The sequence below is a fragment of the Temnothorax longispinosus genome, chromosome 3, assembly GCF_030848805.1.
Source record: "Temnothorax longispinosus isolate EJ_2023e chromosome 3, Tlon_JGU_v1, whole genome shotgun sequence".
Lineage (NCBI taxonomy): Eukaryota > Metazoa > Arthropoda > Insecta > Hymenoptera > Formicidae > Temnothorax > Temnothorax longispinosus.
The window spans coordinates 1,091,776-1,111,504 of NC_092360.1; the positions used below are offsets into that span (position 1 = coordinate 1,091,776).

The 19,729-nt window shown below is 36.1% G+C and overlaps 1 protein-coding gene and 1 non-coding gene across 3 annotated transcripts in view; one reads left to right on the forward strand and one right to left on the reverse strand.

Moving 5' to 3' along the window:
* The window catches only part of Raskol (Ras GTPase-activating protein raskol), a 313,196-nt gene that overhangs the window by 258,374 nt on the left and 35,093 nt on the right, over positions 1-19,729 (reverse strand). The gene's annotated exons all lie outside the window — the stretch shown is intronic.
* On the forward strand, positions 17,428-17,576 carry LOC139810832 (U12 minor spliceosomal RNA). Its single transcript, XR_011731489.1, has one exon. It is a non-coding gene; the product is annotated as a U12 minor spliceosomal RNA (small nuclear RNA).

The window sequence follows — 19,729 nt, forward strand, 5'->3', positions numbered from 1 at the left end:
TCGGTGTCCAGGTGTAATCGTACGTTGAATTCGATGTCTAGGTGTCCCAGGTTGGCGATGACGAAGTCCACATAGTGCGCTTCGTAGTTTTTGGTGTCCAGGTGTAATAATACGTTGAATGCAATGTCTAGGTGTCCCAGGTTGCCGATGACAATGTCTAGATAGTGAGCTCCGTAGTTTTTGGTGTCTACGTGTATTAATACCTTGAATTCGATGTCTAGGTGTCCCAGGTTGCCGATGACGAGATCCACATAGTGCGCTCCGTAGTTGTCGGTGTCTACGTGTATTAATATTTTGAAATTGATGTCTAGGTGTCTCAGGTTGCTGATGACGAGGTCCAGATAGCGCGCTCCGTAGTTTTCGGTGTCTAGATGTAATAATACCTTGAATTTGATGTCTACGTGTTTCAGGTTGCCGATGACGAGGTCCACATAGTGCGCTTTGTAGTTTTTGGTGTCTAGGTGTATTAATAACTTTAAATCTGAATGTAGGACACGTAGATATCGAATTCGAGGTATTAATACACGTAGACACCGAAAACTACGGAGCGCACTATGTGGACTTCGTCATCGGAAACGTGGGACACCTAGACATCGAATTCAACGTATTGTTATACCTGGACACCGAAAACTATAGAACGCACTATCTGGAACCCGACATCAGCAACCTGGAACACGTGGACATCGAATTCAAGGTATTAATACACCTGAATACCGAAAACTATGAAGCGCACTATGTGAACCTCGTCATCGGCAACCTGGGACACCTAGACATCGAATTCAAGCTTGATTCATAAGAATCGACTTAAAATTCCCTAGCGGCAGAATCAAGAGACACGGTAGTGTCTCGCGCCAAGTACACGCGGAGCGAGACCGACCGTGACTCTTTTACGCGACGCGACGGGTTGCGAGTACCCGAGATGTTGAGATCTCAATAACGAGTGAACGGATCAAGTTCTAAGTAGGCTTGATCGATAGCTTACGAGCGGAGATATTGCGACGCAAAGTCCATAAATGACTTCATTTAAGCAAATTTTTTTCGTTTAATGCAATATAATCTCATTTCAAGATTATATATTCTTGTGTATATACAAGTATATCAGTGTTTATTTGACACTTCTTTTTTTTCTGTGCATTATACCTGCAGTAAGCTATGGTAGATTAATCTTGTCATCTTATTTGTAACATTTAATTATAATAATTATATCAATCGACAAAAACAATAAAATTTGTTTTATTGTCAGAAAATTATTTTATAATTTATAACATAGAAATATAACAAAAATATAATATAATATAATTAATATCATAACTTTTTTAAATATAAAATTAATAAAAAAATTTATTTGTTCCTCTCATATATGATTCTTAAAAATTATATTTTATTAATTTTTCCGAACATTAAAAGGTTTAAATTGTGTTGCATTAAATGCAAACGCTGATCAAACGAGATTTGCGTACTGTCATCAGATACTGTAGCCACAGAAATGTCACTAACCGGCGAGCGTTCACACCGAGTCAGAGACACGACAAACGGCATTTTTCCCTAATTGCTCGACCATTTTACGTAATATCATTGTGAGTGGATAAGGACTGTCTGCCTGAAATGTCTGACCCCAATGGCTGTATTCGCTGCTATTTTCTTTATTACGTCGAATTTCCTGTTTGACACGTAATGTCGACAAAATTGACCCGCTTTGATCGAATTTCAGCCGAACGCGTTTCCGAAGTCGTTGTCCTTGGGTTAAAACTCGGATATAGGAGAAAACATTGACGCACGATTCATTACGCAATCGTGAAAAAACCGTACATTATCTGTCGTTAAAAGTAATTGGAACGGAAACGTGCGCGTGATAGGCATTATAGACAAGCTATTTCTTGCTTGGGAAATCAGAACGCATTATCTTGCTAGTTACTGCGTACACGTAAATTAGCTTCGCAATATTACTAATTTATTCGTCACCATTTTTTCATTTTAAATTGACTTCAACCTAAAGGTTGCCAGGTTGGTCGAAAAAATCAATGGACTTATATAAATTTAGTATGAAAATGCAATATGGACTCACGTATAAATTTTTCAGATATAATATATATTCATCAAATTTTGCAACATTCCCGATGTTGTAAATCGTGGAATTCGTTAACCAGACGAACGATCCATTAAAAAAATATTTTGCGGCGGATTGATTTTCTGAAATCACATCACTTGAAATTCTGCCAAAATGCACGCGTCAATATTTCCCATAGCCAAGCTTTTTCTGGCGCATAACCGAGCATACATCCTGTGACCAGGGATGTTTTGCACATATAGTAACGTATTTATAAAAGTCCAAAATAAACGTTTATAAAATGGCCAATTTATATGCGCATACAATCGGATAGTATTACGCGATAATAAATTCAGAACGAAGAACTCTTCCTAGTTGTCGTCAAATAAAATTAGCGCGTTACGAAATGCACAACAATCTTGTTTCTCTGCTTGATTATATAATCCAATTTCTCTCCATGATATAACGATAACCAATCTCTTAAATTTATACATTAATAATCCAGTTATTAATGCGTTAAACTGGTAATCCAATTTTACGAACATTGTACTTCATTCAATTATATATAAGACTATAATACATTTATGAGTATAAATAAGTGTAAGTTTGCGATAAAAATATGATTTTCCTACAACTTACACAGAGGAGATTGTCAACATACTTTTCTATTTTTCTTTTTTCTTTTCACGAATCTTTCATGGACCGTATCCAAGCGTTCCTTTTAGATTTTGTGCCAAAAAGTCATACACCATATATAATGTTTATAATCCGTGCGAAAATCCAAGTGTGCGTTTAAGAATTTTTATTTGTTCACTTCGAGAGAGAGAGAGAGAGAGAGAGAGAGAGAGAGAGAGAGAGTTCGAATTTTGTCATCAATTAGTTAAATGATATCTATTAATGTCCCTTCTCGAACGTTCACATAGTATAGTGATTACCACTCTACTGTAGTAAAACGATTATCGCCGAAACGTCAGCGGAACGGTCGGATACCAGTCGCGGCAATTAGTCGCTGACAGATAACGTTACGGGTTACCGAAGGCACCCGTCGTTAAGTGTGTTAGGTAGATAGGTGACGACTCTCCTACGCACCTGCGGGAGTACCCTGCGCGCCAGACAGTCCGAACACAGGCATACATTCCATATGTTCGGTCTACCACGAACGTGGTATCTCTGTACACGCAAGTGATACCGGCGCGCATATGAACGAGCCTCGATTATTCGAGGAGGATGAGTAACGTCTACCGCTTCGTATGCAAAACGATATCTCTCGAGCGAGTGCTAAACGAACGCCTAGGCGCCGCGTAAGTGCACGCGCGTATCGGTCGGAGAACAGTCATTTATCCTCTATGGCTGTATTTATTAGAAAGTGACATATAAATACAGGCGCCTGGCTACCGCGTCGCGACGCAATCGATAGCCGTGCTCGCCTACGTAAACGAATTAGCGGCTTACAAATAATTCTCTCAATGAACGCTGAAATTTAAATGAATTTTCGAGTTTACGTGAAATTCGGGTAATGTAAGTACGAAGTATTGATTGAAAATTAAAAGTATAAAATAGTGATAACTTATAGCAATATGTAACAATATATCTATATAATAAATAGCAAGATATCACACTGACAAATTATGAATGCTTATATATATAATTGTAAATTTCTACAACCAAGTTGTTCAAGGATAAAATTTGAATTCATTGCACAGATATACTTTAGGGTGAAATAATTGCAATTTAAGAAAGCCCAAAACAATGTTAATGAATTCTTGAAGACATTCCGAGAATTACAGAGGTAAACGAAATTGCAATGTTAATTATTGTGCACTTTACATATGGATCAGACGTATCTAATTTAGCGTAAGCAGTTTCTATCCTATTTCTCTATCCGTTTTCCTTCCATTGTTTAGCGTGAAAATGAGATTACCCTTTAGAGACAATTTAAAGTTTCCAGTTAAATGTGCAAGAAAATAGTCAAGAAAAATTTTACCATTTTAAATCTCATTGAAATATATAATTCAACTTTAATGTCGATTAATTTCAATTGTAATATTGATTAATAAAATAAAAAATTGTTAATTTTATAGACATAATAAAAAAGTTATATTCAGATTTTTTGCATCTATATTATACTACAAAATCTTTATCACAAGATGTCAACAAGTTTAATTAAATTTATTATTCATCGTTGCGTCAATATTTTTGAAGACGTAATGTAAGTAACATAAAATGTGATATAATTTCTCTTAAGTGTTATTTCTTTCACGATACTCTAATAGCAAAAAGAACTTTAAAAGTATCTTCGGCCAGCGGTCTTTACAAGGAATAATAAAAGCTGCCGATGCGTCGCGAAGAGGACCACCTTGTCGGCTATACCAGGAATGATATCGAGCCCGGATGAAAAGAACCGACCAATTTATGGCGGACCTCCGGAAACGAAGATAATCCAGTGGATGACAACTCTCTACGTGAGTCTGACGGCAGCCGCTGTCAACTTGTGAAACACCGTTGCGTTTTACCTCCGTGGTCGGTCGCAGCACGCTCGGATCCTTTCAAATTCTCAAGGAATTTGTCGTGAATTACCCGAGTATTCGTACGCTAATCCGACAATTTCGCAAAGATATATCGCAACGACACGATCGCTCTCACGCTAACTTCTTATAATTTTTTAGAAAACATTAATGAGACATTGTCCATTTATTGTCCGATTTTAGCGTTGTTTATGCAAATCACAATATATCACACCGAAATTATATTATTAGACTTTATTACAAAAGTATTTTGGAAATAATTCGTAACACTTTTTTGACACCAACATTTTTACACTTAAAATATTTTCAGAAAAGATCAAAATATTTATAACATCAATATTTCTCAGTTTCAAGCTAGGCAGCATATTTCGAGGTCCAAGCGCTATATTTTGACCGACCAACATCGGTTGGTCAATATATTTTCTGTAATCGCTGTGTCTAGTGCAACACAGTCTGTTCACACCAACGAGATTAGAATTTCGACGCTCGTTGGCGGAAACGGCGCGGTCTCCGAAAGCTGTTAAACCCAACGCCGCGCGCCGATCTGCTCATAAAGGAGAAACGACTACGAAAGCAACGTGGATTATCACGAAAAAGGTACAACGAGAGGAATTTTGAAATGTTTCCCCGATCGACGATGTTGCGTCATGGTACGTACTTGCAGTACATGTTTTATACATACTTCTCGGCTTTATAACCAACGATAATATCTTGCAAATGTTGCCGACGGTGCATTTATCAGTGTTATATAGGTACTGTACGTAAACACGATATTCCAATATTACAGTGAACGGCGTTGTGACGCTTTTATCTCGATTTACAACGTTTCTAGCGTTAGATATACCTACATACTTGCTGCTTCAATCTAAGCCGTATTTATCTTATATGCCTTGCCAATAAGATGGCAAATAGATAGTTACATTACTTAAAATAAGAAAATTTTTGTTAAAAGCATCTATATCTCTCATTTAGAAATATAATAATACATACGTCCTTTCGAAAAGATCGTTCTAATATCGCTTCTCTCTCTCATAATTTACGATTCATCAGTGTATTAACCCTCCGTAGTCACACCGGGTCAATTTGACCCGAGCCTCAACTTTGCTCGTAAATATCTTGCGCGTAACTTGAAAATTGTCGGGCATGACGCCCTCTAGCTGTAGTTAAAAAAAAATAATTTTTTTTAAACAAATTTTTCGCGAATTTTTTTTATATGTTAAAAATTCCTGAGGCCGTTCTTTTTTTATAGCAATCAATTTAGCAATATCGCAAGTGCATTCAAGAATTTTTTCAACACGATCGGTGGATAAATGGTCAAATGGCGAACGATCAAAGTTCGTCTCGGGTCAAAATGACCCAGAGTGACTTCCTTGTTTGAAAAAATAGGTGTGACTACGGAGGGTTAATATTTTGTATCACGCTAATGAGTCAATTAATTAATTGACTCATTAATTAAATTAATTAATTAAATAAAGCCTTTTTTAATAAATAATTAAGACATATTTTTTACTAAAAAAAAAACGAAAAATATGCTACGCTAAATCGTACCAGATAATAATAGGCAAAAAAATATTTATCCGACATTGTAGTAAAACATGCATTCGACTTTTACACATTTAAATTGATCAAAGTGATAATCTCGATTACCTTATTCATATTCTGCGAGAATTAAGGAGAACAAAACTAAGCGACCCAGGTATAAGCATACAAATGACCCAAGTATAAGCATAGAATTTGTCCGTGCTTAGCGAAGTGTATCCGGGCACATAATAGCGTGTATAAATTCGTCGCTCTTGCCATGAGCCGCGAAACGACGATCCATATAGCTACAGTCGTACGGTAGTTCGTTAATCTTTCGTAAGAGTTAATTACCGGGAGATTCTCCAATTTCTCTCTCGTCGAGTGCGAGAGCTGCCTAAATCTCGGGTGCAAGAATAGACGCCTAATTGGTAATTAGCAAAGAAGGGTGTTCCATGCCACAGAGAGGCCGAATGGTTTATGGTTGCTCTCGCGTAATGTTTCTCGATTAGGCAAACTCTAAATTTCTTAATCGCGAAATACGCGTCCGTTTTATCTACGTGAGAGCATCATTGAACCTTTGTTCTACAATTCTACTGACGTGTTTCATAATATATCTAAATGTTGAATCAATTTCAGGCTTGTGTTTTATTATATGTTTTAAATATTTACCCTTACATTTATCATTTATATACAATGTGTATATTTTAAATTATATTATATTTCTATATAAAAATATTGTTTTTCTTATTATTAAAACAATTTTATTTTTTGAAATTTTACGGAAAACATAGAATGTTGAAATAATAAAATAACGATTATATAATAATTTTGCAAACCAAAGCTTCAGAGGGAAGAAATCCTCTACTGTAGAAATATCGCGGCGGCATCGAAAAGGTGAATATTATGAAATCTCTCTCTCTCTCTCTCTCTCTCTCTCTCTCTCTCTCTCTCTCTCTCTCTCTCTCCCCCTCCCCCTCTCGCTCAAGTTTCCCTCTGACTCAAGAAAAAAAGCTTTTCAAAGAAATCCCTGCGCCATCGCTCGTCTTGCCCGACAATAGCGCTGGTCACCGGTCGCTATTTCTATCTCCGCAGTTCACGCAGCTTTTGTTCAGAGGTAAAATGAGTGATAATAACTGCGCCTGGCCGAGACGGGTAAAAATGCTTTCACTTCACAAACCGGGCTTTTCGTATATAAAATTACGGATTTCCCTCAAAGCCCTTTAACTCGACTGTCTGTCTCCTTACCAGCGTTCCCGTGATATTTTTTTCCTTTATCTCTGCTCCGTTCATTTAAATAAGTTCACGAAGAGACGCATTGTGTCGGGATAGGTACCTATATAGAGATCGAGATATTTTCCACGATATATCTTCTCAATACCTCAAACATACACAACACTGTGACATTATGATAGATCGTTAATATTCATATTCCATCACGGTATGCGTGTCAGCTAATTGCGTTCTTTCCAACTTCATTAACGCGTCCCACACTTTCTTCGTATTTACATCCTTTCCCGCTGTCGGAGCAGGGAAATCGCGTAAACGCCCGTAGAAACGAACGTTGAGTTTTGTGATATAATGTGAGATAGCGATTATAGCTGCTCGTACTCTCGATTTTCATCAGCAACAACTGAGTACGGCGCCGCAACAGCTTCGGTGATAACACCTGCATGCGCTCGATCTCGCGTCGATCTCGCCAAGTTCATTAACACGTCCCGCGTAACAGAGCCAGTCATCTCGCAACAGCGCATGTAGGCCGACAGACACAGTTGGGCGTTGTCTAGATCCCGCGATATCTCTCATCTACCCATCTCGCGAGAGTGGAAAGCGTTTAACGAACCCGTTTAAGTGCAAAAACAGCGAAAATAACTGTGGTAGCTTATGCCCGTCGAAAGGTTCCCTTTTTTTTGCGGGTAACAGTCACTCTCTCTAGTATCCACGCTCGTTTCTCGAAACGCCGTAATCGTAAATCGTCGTACTTCAAGGCCATTGTAATTGAAAACTCTTACAATGAGAAGAGCTTCCTGGAAGGATCCGCGACGTACGGACTTCGAGACCGTCGTCGAGCGTTGTTAATTTAATAGCCAGGGAGAGCCAAAGTGACTCGCCGACGGGGGGGATTTTCCTGCTTCTCTTTGCGCCACGCTTGGTAAAATTTATATTCCAGGAAATTTCCGAAAGTTGTGAAACGCGCAAAAGTTAAACAAAAAAAAGACTATAAAGTCCAGACAAAGACGAGAAAATAGAAAATGAGAAAAGGAAATGGCTAATTGTTCCGACGCAAGTTCCAACATAACATAAGTTAGTCAAAATCAAATCTAAGGAATGTAAGGAAATCGAGGGAAATTTAAGATATGTAAGTTCTAGAATAGAATTGTCACTTTATGTATAATTATATGTTGATTTATGTTTTAATTATATATTCTTTGATTTAATTTACCGATATTTCCTTAAAAGATATCGAGATTAACAAGTCTCAATAATTTTCGAATAACAAATCATTAGAAAACACACAACTTTCTACAAACTAAATGTCAGAAGAAGCAACAAATAACAAAACAATATTCATTATTAAATAAATTTCAAGTAGATTTAGCAGTAAAGGGATATACTTTTCAGATTTTTCACAAAGAAAAAATCGATTTACAACAAACAAAAAAATTTGTAGTTAAAAGAATACCTAATAATTTTTTAGGAATCGTGTTCGCTAAATGCAGCCAAGTAAAAAATCGTCTTTTATCTATTCTTTGTGAGGAAACAAATGGAGAAAACGACCGAGTTGCGGAAATAATTTACTTTCATAATAATTCTCGCGGGTACGTGATCACGGGAAGTATTTCTTAACCGGAAGAAACGAATCGCGCCGATATGACTGGGCCACGAGAAGGGAAAAGGTGGTCGCGCTTTCTACGACGCGGATTTGCATGAGGAATTACAAACTCCTTGCGGACAGCGTTCTTTCGGTACTGCCGTGCCGTGTCGTGCCGCGCCGGTAGTTCGACGGATTGAATTTTCGTATCGAATAAAATTTGTATCGCCAAAGTCATTTCTCTTCAAAAATATATACACTGCGCCTTAGTATTATGCATACGCGATGCGCCTGTGTAAACGCTGTCATAAAATTTGAATATTTATCTTTTTTATGACAGAATGTCTCAATCAAAAACTATATCGTATCAATAAAAGTATTAGAAATGTTTTAAAAAAATACAAATACTTATAAATAATTTCAAAAAATGTTTTTAAGAAATTACATTTGCTTGCATTATTGCGTAGAACAATAAACGTAGAGATGAAGCATCGCGATCATATAAAATCGCGCAGTGGGCAACTCGTGGATTTTCCGACCAGACTCGATAATAACGCGATTACAATTGCTTCAAGCCGCAGTCCGCGTTTTTCGTGCGGCGCGTTGTGCCGTGAAAAACGACGGGAATAAATTAGCATGTAAAACTCGCAATTTCTCTCACCAGCGCTCTCCCATTCAACCGCGTAATATTCATCGTCAGACTCCGCGGCTAACCACACACGCTCAGCCCTTCATCCTAAAGCATAATCCCACTCCATTGTTCGTGAAACTGCGTACCGCCGCATCATACCCGATTACTCGAAGTCGATTTTCGTCTATCGAGCGGACGCGTCTCGTGACCATATCGATTCAAGCAGTCCCCGGGTCCGGCGGGCACGGCGCGGCGCTCCCCGGATTCTCCATCGTGTTGGGCGCTTTGTTACAGGATTAGAAAATCGGAAGAGAAGGCAATACGTTTTATGTTAATCGGAAACGACGTTGAGAAACGGTGAGATGAAAGGAGAAAACGGGGGGAAAGAGAAAAGGAGAGAGTGAGAAACAGATCGAGAGATACAGAGAGAGAAAATGGAAATGGGAGATAGAAGATGCAACAGGGGGAGAGAGAGAGTAGTCAAGAGGGAGAGAGAGAATCGTTGCTATGCGGGCTGGAATATCGAGTGGTTCTAACGTAATTGCGACGGCTAAAGGTCCCGGGAGATAGGATGTATGCCCGCACGGGATAGACGCGATGTGTTTGACGTGAACGTAATTAACACTCGGAGAAACCTTATCGACGGACTTTCGCAGCGCTGTGTTTAGAGGCAATAATGCCCACAATTGGAAATGCTTGCAATTGTAAAATGTTAATTCCAAAAGAGGAATTTGTTTTTTTTTTTTATGAAATTGTACATTTTTTTTACAAACTGGCACTAAAATAAGAATTTATATAAGTAATATTTATAAATAAATATCTAGTATCTATACATATATCAAAAAATTTCTATTTACTTTCTTTCAAGATTATTTAAAGAAAGTTTTATATCGCTAATTTATAATTTTAAATAATATATTAATTTTTAACGCATATATTAATTTGTAAGACATTAGGTATGTGTGTCGCAATCACAATAAATCAACATTATTCTCTTATTTAGCGTATATTTTATTATACTGAGTATGTATACTCAGAGCTATTAAAAAGAGCTATTAAAATGTATCATCCTTTTTCGTGATTGTTTTCCCAGAATATCAAGGAAATCTATCGACGTGTCCAAGTAGAAGGATAATAATTATTCTGGAAAGTTTAGTCTTATCTATTGTCTTAGAGTCCTCCATCGCTCTTCGGCGAAACTTTGGCGGCCATTATCCCGGCAGAATGTAAATCCGATACAAACTACAGTGCAGTTTCCACCCGCTTAATCCAAATCTAAGAAGTCCTTCGAGCTGTAGAGTGAGATCCGCGACGATGGAAACGGTAGTAAGTTAAGAAGTTTGACAAGCACGGGCAGCTTCTTGTCAAAGTTTCCAAGAAAATTAAAAATTAAAAGAAAAGCAAAAATATCTAAGTGGGTGACAAAAGTATAGAAAAATAGCAAATGACTCTTTCAAATTCATATAAAAATCAACCCTTTCTATTATGCTTCTCACTTGTCAGTATCTTTACCGTCACAATTTAAGCGTTTCTTAAGTGTACAATAATGCTCTTAAATTTATTTATTATTTAAACAAAATTATTTAACACTGATTAAGAGTATTCAACAAACATTGAAGAGTTCCTAATACTCATTAGATTTTATGAACGATCGAATAATATTCACGCTCATCCGAGAAGCACTTTCTCATTATCACGTTAATCACGTAAAAAGATACAAAGATATTTTCTCTCTTCATCGATACAAAGATATATGTCTCATCGTTAAACTTTGCACTTTTCAGATTACTTTCACCGATATGATACGTAGCGATATGTTAAAAGTACGTTAAACTACAAAACAAAAATATATTTGTCATAGCCCAAAATAATTAATATCTAGAAAAACAATTGTTGCTTTCGCATAAAATAATTATAACTGATTAAGTCTACAAGTACCAAATAAAATAAAAAATAACTTACTCGCTCCATATTTGTTTCGCCATTATCCAATGCTCTTCCTAAAACTTTCTCCTCTTTTCAGATTCATTCATTACACTGACAAAAACACAATTAATTACAATTGCGCGTACTAATTGCCAAAATAAAATAATTACACGGTACTTTTCACGGCATTTCCAACGTTAATCGCACGCAATGCATGCTTTATTGTTCGTCTGCCCATTGGGCCAGACGTACAATACAAAAAATATATGAAGATTATTCACTCAACATCCGAGAATCTCGCAAATTAGAATAACGAAAATCATGAGCAAATTACATTTATATCAGTAAAAAATATAAAATACGATGCGAAATATTTTCTCTCGACTCTAAGTATTAAAAAACCCATTCTTGTCTGTATAAATATCTCAATAAAACTGTAATTTATAAATTCTCCCTATCATTATGTAAATGAATAAGTCGTGCAAAATAATTGCTTTGATAAAATACCCAATAAATTTACAGTTGTTAATCGTGAAAGTTAATTAATTGCGCGGGTCCATCGCTAATTGTTAGGAAAAATAGTTGCCTTTTGATGAGAACACACAGCTCCGCCGCTATATGCCAAGTCGTGCGAATGACGATACGGCGCGCAACGGCCTTGCATATATACGCGGTAGCGCGCCGCAACAAAAACAAACACCAAAGCCATACACCTGCTATTATAGTATTGTTATCAGGAAATATTTAACGTACTACGAAATAAAAATACTGAATATTCCGTTCCTTGTATTTCAAATTAATCTCGATAAACGATCTGCTACAACACATTTTGCGCTTTGTTTCCCATGTGGACCCATTAACGTCGTTAAAAATAATAATTAACTCCACCCGATTGAGCATTTTGGAATGAAAATATTGTTACTTGAATTTTAATTAACGAGAAAATTTGTTTCAATATTAATACATATACATTAAATTTATATTACTATTAACAAAGTTTAGCCGTTACAAGCAAATTTTATTTCTTTCTGATAATAACATTTAAATGTGTTTTTATGTGATTGATATGTTAATTACCTTACTTTTAAAAAATTATTAAATATATTAGTCAAAGAAAATAAAGTTTACCTTTATTTTGCTAAAAATTTAAGGCTTTAAAAATCTATTGGACTTTAAACCAAGTTTTCGCGTAAGTGATTGTTCGTTTCTTAAGGTTCTAAAAAATGTAACAAAAATCAAAATTATTAATATACATTCATGTATGTACATACCAGTTTCTCTCGAGAATCAAATATTAAATTGCAAGTTCAAGCTGTGTCTTAAGACGAATTTCATCAGAATTTATGACTTGATGATTAAAAATTATTTATTAAACTATCATGTCTCAAGATTGATTTCCAATTTCTTCCGCCAAGTTCTTCAGCAGAAACGCTATAAGTACGAGCTTTAATCGCCCGTATAATTATTTTACAAAATGTTTTCGCACGAGCGATCGCTCAATCGTTCATTACATAATTAGACGAACATCGGTCAATAAAACCGAGCAGAACGAACTAATTTTCATTTAACGCAAAATACTCGATCGTGCGTTTCTGCCGAGACTACGATCGCACATGGCCGGAGGCTAATGGGAGATTACGCGAGGTAGTTCGGTTAATGGAAAGCACCCTAGGTCCTGCATTCTACCCGCTTAATTCTCGGAACACCGATGAATGTTTCAGTGATCCCTGAATTGAACTTTTCTTTAATGTCGTAAAACGACTAAAATCGGCGGATTAGACGACGACGATAAAACGAACAGTATATAGCATCCAAAATTTGAGATTCATTTAAATTTGTAAAAGCGCCGCGTTTCGAGTGAGCAACTTTTCCCAAGAGACATCGAGAAAGAGAGAGTGTAAACCATCTCGGCGCGAAGTAGCGAGAAGAATTATCCGTCGCTAAAAGTTTGCGAATGACGAATCTACCGTTTGGTCCGCGCGTTTCTATAAGAAGTATATAGAACGAAATGGAATTTAGATGAATAAGGCCATTCAGTCGGAACTTACTCGAATAAAAGTGTCTTCTGTAATCAAAAGTACGCACCTACGTACGTACGCTTTCGATATCACCGAGAAGAGAAAGCTTCGAAACAAAAAAGAAGAAGAGAAATCTACATGAGAATCGGCGAACCAACTTGAAGATGAAGTTCGATAGAAGGCTCCCTCCTGGACCTACTCCCTGTAGATGCGTCCGCATGGATTCCGGCAATCGATATCGTCCGTTCCCCCCACCGACCTGGACCAAATCAATCCCCTTGAGAGTTACAACGCGCTCGCTCGAATCTACGCCCGTTTCGTTTCCAGACTCGTGTCGCCCCACACGTCCGATTCTACGTGGGGTCCATTCTGCATCCATGCGTTACCAGGATACGTCTACTAACTACCCTCTTTTTCCGTACGTGGCGTACGCGAAAAGCCACGGGCCACCCTCGACACACGTGACGTCGCGTCGCCCCCGTCATCCCCTAAATCATCATCTCGCAATAACGAGCGATAACGCGATCGCGTAATGCTGAATTTTATTCAACACGTTCATTGTAATTGAAAAGAGATAGCCACAAAACAAAAAATTATCTCTCTGGATATGCAATTTACATATTAGATTAATATAAGAAATTATTTTCCGATTATGCCACTTTTCTATATAGCATACAAACATAAATACACAAATAAATACAATTTTTAATTTTACCATTCACATATCATATTAATATATTTAGTTATAAACAGCCTAATCATGAATCAGAAAAGAATAATAAAATAAGAAGAAATATCGTTGAGTCATGCAAAGAAATAAAAGAGATTCAAGAGAAAAAGTAAAATATAAGTATCATGATAAAATCCATGATTTTCAGACTTAAGTCTTTTAATCTTTGTTTCAAAATCCAATTTTTATAATAAAAATAATTAAATTGCGTCATAATATACATACACAAAATAATAAATTCGTATAAAATATTTACAATATTCTACCATTAAATCATTTAAAACAATGTAACAAATGTTTCTTTGTAAAATTAGTCGTTCCTTTCGTGTTTCCAACGTTTTTGTTAATTCGTAAACGAGACTCGTAACGAGAGATCGTTGGTATGCTGAGTCTTCCTTCACGTAGCGACAATATCAACGACGAGAAGGGCGCGCCGAAGGAGCGGAAGGGACGTTTTAATTTTGCACGCGACGACAAATTGCGCCCCTCGTTATTTAGGGTGGCTGCGCGTTTCTCTTCGGCATCTGTGCATTAGACGAAGTCGGATTGCGTGTATACGTGTACGTAAGCTCGATGGAAGCACTTCTCGTCGCGTCTCGCGTCACTTCCTATTGCTTTAACACATCAACATTAGCTTGGTTAACTACGACCAAGTTTGCGCATGAATCGTACAAGACCTTTCCATTAGAAATGATTCGACTGTCTATCCATCTGTAAATGAGATGCAGATATTGGTCGTATATTTCGCGAGTGGCATATTACTTTTGTCTTCTTACGCAGTTTTAATTAGTTAATTAATATTATAAATATATTATAGAATTAAGAGCGGAGAGTATGTGTTGTATTCAGTAACATTTATTACAAAAGTACATTTATCTTGTTGTCTTTTTATTGCCTATATATGCAATAATTGATAACTGATAGAAAAATATGCTCAAGTTAAATTAAATAAAATTGCAAATAAACATTGTTAAGAAAGAATATAGATTCAATAATTTTGTATTATTAACTGAAAGTTTATATATATATATATATATATATATATATATATATATATATATATATATATATAACAAAAATACAAATAAATAACAAATAATTCTATTAGGTAAATTTAAGAAAAAAGTACCTAATCATAAAATCATTTTTTTTTTTAATTTAGACAATATACTCTCTTTTTTTTCAAGAAAGCACTTAGAAATTTAATTTCCGTTTGACAACTAAAATGTACATGACAAAAGTAAATGTTTTTGCTATATGTTAATAGGATTTGAATTATTTCGTTATATTTTTGATAATGCATTGCTTATTATTAATGCACGTATCCTACACTTTTCAACCATCTCGCTGAACTGTCATCCACGAAGACATATGATATTGGCAAGATGCAGATGATCGCTTGCAAACACAGAATGCATTTCAAACAATGCGTACTAATGTACATAATACAATGTACGACAAGGATGTTGCTATTGAAGGAGGAGGAAGAGGAGGAGCGAAAAGCACGCATGCAAGATACATGCACGGAAGAGAGAAAGGGAGAGAGCATGGTGTTGGCTGAGAGAGAATGCAAACGTGTTTGGGACAATAATGTTCGAAGGGCGCACACAATGTCGAAGGCGGAGGAGCTGCCGGGAGTAGACGGACTATTCGCCGGGCGACAATCCTACGCGTGTATCTCAGAATGTTGTTGAAAGGGAGGTAATTAGTAACTGCGTGTGAGGAGCAGAAGGTGGCATCCCATTCCTCGCAAATACGACGTGTTAAACGAGATAAATTTAGAAACACTTAATGGTCAAACGCAAGATTTACTGAATGTTAATAAAAGTTGATACTCGAAAAAGTTTTATCAAAATTCACTCCCTGTTATAATTTCATCAAATTCTCTACTTAAATTAGTTTTTTTGCTTTAATTGTAAAGTCAAGACGTAATGGAATTGTGAGTATAAAATAATGCGTCATTCTAATATTACATTTGAAGAGGAAGATTAAGAAAAAGATATACTTTTTAGTCATTTAACTTACAATTAGATATGATTTTTGTTATATATTAGAATTTACGATAATTTTCGACACAAGTTATAGTGTTCAAACGTAATTTAATAAATGGCAGGATGAATATCACGAAGAGAGAGAGAGAGAGAGAGAGAGAGAGAGAGAGAGAGAGAGAGAGAGAGAGAGAGACGTCTTTGAGCGTTTCATTATCGCCGCTTCGATAAGCATGCTATATTGTACCGCTCCATTCAACGAACGGTTAAATCAATTCGTTACCGAAGCAAATTGATAAGGATATAAGCCGTGGCAGAGTTACTGGCTGGAATATTCAAACGGAACTTGGTCGACCAACCACGCAGTTTTAATAAGCGTCGCGTATAATGAGCCTAATATCATTATAGGGCATTCATTATGACATAATGAAAGCATTAGAGTGCGCTTAGCAACTTCGACGTTTCAGGCGCGTTAATTGAGTTTTCTTTGAATATTTTTTTCTTTCCTCTCAGAAAAGAACGATTCTAATGTTTTAAATGTAAACTCGAACAAATTGTTTGCAATTTAATTTCATAATCAAATAAAATACTATATAATGCACAGTAAAAAAGATTTTAACACATTGTGTATTTATGTTCCAATCGGTCTACTCAAAATACTTGTTAAAAATTTGTGTTGAATTTTTAACATATCCAAGTGTTAATTTAACATTATGTGGTTATGTTATTTGAATATTTTGTTAATGTTAATATTTGTGTTACTTTTTGACATATTCACTTGTGTTAAAATAACACAAAAATTTGGGTGAACCGTTTGGGACATGTGAAATGTGTTAAATTAACAAAAAATTTTTTACTGTGGCGAATAAAGTATAGACATAAAAATACTAACAAAGATACTATTACAGTATAAGCCTTAAAGAGTATAAATACAAAAAATAACAGTAGAAGGAAGAACGATTTTGAGTAAGATTTATCAATAGATACAACACGTACAGAAGCGTCATATGTTGTATCAGAACTAATTTTCCTTTTTAATATTTTCCTTTTAAATATTTCGATACCAACTCTCTCTCTCTTATAACACGCAAAATACTTATCAAATCGAACCTTGACGGATGTAGTATTGTAGTACCTGTTACGTTCCACAGATGGCGAACCAGTCGTCCACTATCTCGTAAGAAGAAATCCATACAAAGGGTATAAGTAAGCGGCTAGGAGATCAGAAATTCGTGCCTTAAACTAATGAGTAAGGAAAATATAGAGCTTTGGTAACGCTTAGCTATGCTGAATTAAGCGAACTAATTTTTGAAGAGGCACAGGTCGTCCCAGGGCTGTGTGAACTACTTTTTCACGCGGCTAGGTGAAGCGATCTTACCTCACTATTAAAATATAAAGTTTTATTATGTATATAAGTAAAGATAGTGATAACATCAAAATTTTTCAGAATGAAAATCTGATGTTCAATATCTTTAAAATGTAATAGCACACCCGCCTCTACTCGACTGTATCTTATTATAATTTCTGTAAGCACAATTTATACCTTTATTTAATTAATTACAATGCTTTTAACTCTAGCAAATTGTTTTGCTACATTTTCATTAATTATAAGAAAAATAGAAAATGTTTTAATAAATATTTTATTCTGTTAGTATAATATGTAGAATTTAAAACATATGGATTTTCGTACAATTTGTCATTGACTTTTTTTAAAAACAATTTTATTTAATTCATTGAGAGAGGAAAAGAAGAGTATATATCACGTATATTTATGTTAATATAATCTTGACAATTTAAAATACCATTTCACGACTATTTCTGGTAAGCGTTTCCGATAAGCGAGGAATCTTTAGTATACACAATTAGACTCTCGCTCATCGCATTAACACGTATCGCTGCTGAATTATTCAGTCAATCGATTTAAGATGCATTCTTGATTTACAGAGGCCACCTTTCTCTTCCAGCGCACCTACTATTTTTACTGCGTGACATAGGTCTTTCGTAATACTCAGAACGATAATTTCCGTGCTTCGAATTCCATGTGTGTATATACCTCGTCGTGATTCACACACCATTCACGACCGGACGCGTCCCGCTAGTGTTAACAAAACATTTTCGCAAATATAGTTTATACTTCATAGAATTCCGTGGAGAGAAAAAGCGTTAATTTCTTCGAACGTGCCAATTCCTGTATCTGGAGTAATAAACAGAAGTAAGATGCGAAAATATTTTATTGTGGTGAAAATTCCTCGAGCGAGTAATAAATGATAGATTGATCTGTGCTATTTTCACGTTGCAATTACAAATATTTAAATGTAACATTCATTGTATATAAGATTTTCTAATAATTCTATAAAAAGTAGGTAATATCATTTGTAAGTAACATTTATCGATATGTTTAAAAGAATTCTGTGATAATGGTCTCACAAAAGTACAAAAGCACATAACACATATACATATGAATTACATTCGTCATTTCAAACAGATGCAGAACGACGTCGGTCTCATTTCTCGTTCCAAGATATCGATATTATAGTCCCACATCCGTAACGCATGCACGCGCACATATACACATATATGCCCCATGCGTCTCGACTCGCGCTTTTATCTCGGCGACGTGTTCGGCACTCCGCCCGGCATTTTCCGAGCGGAGAACGTATTATAAACGCAAAAGCTTCGTAACGTAAGCTCCATTACGCACGCCTGCGTGCACGCGCCCGCATGTGTATGCGCTCCTTGAAAATCCGCTCGTGAAGAGGCCAGACGCGAATCTCCATCGAGACTTCGCTCTCACTTGAGCAGCGCGGTTGGAATGCCGCGCTATGCATTCCGAGCGCTCCTTTCTATTTTTTCGCCACGTTCAATTTTCTCTCCGCTTTTCAGATTTCTGCATTGATCGAAGGTCTAAAGGTCGTGGACCACGGCGCGTTAATATCATATTTATCGTAGCCATAATAACAAACAAATATAGATCGTTGCAGAATGCAGCGTGCATGATATTGCAACGACGAATCCAATCGGCGGATTCAACATTTTCGTATGATGTCGGATTTGCGACTACAATTCCAATCATATCGCGCGAAAAAACTTTTGGATCCACCAATTTGCGATTCCCTATTGAAATCCACGATTGCAATCTGTAGGCGTGTATGCGTTGATTCGCTCTTTCATACATCGCTTCCCACACATCGCGCGGGCTATTCATAGTCACCTCGATAGTCACTTTAGTGTGCCAGACTATTCCTGGTCAAGGACAAAGACAGCGTGTATAATTACGCAGATTTGTTTTAAAAATTCTCATTAAGAAAGTCTAGCTTCTAGCTTCTCTATCAACATAAGCTATTTATTTTTTACTTTATTGGACATATTATACTTAATATATGATAGAAAATAAAGTACGCGAAGTACTTATAGAATATCAAAAAACAACGTCCCCTAGATTGCAGATTCTAGTATAGAGGACATAGTGTAAAAAATAATTAAACAATTTAGAACTTAGCCAGTCCAAAAAATGCTAAAATGGATATGTAAATA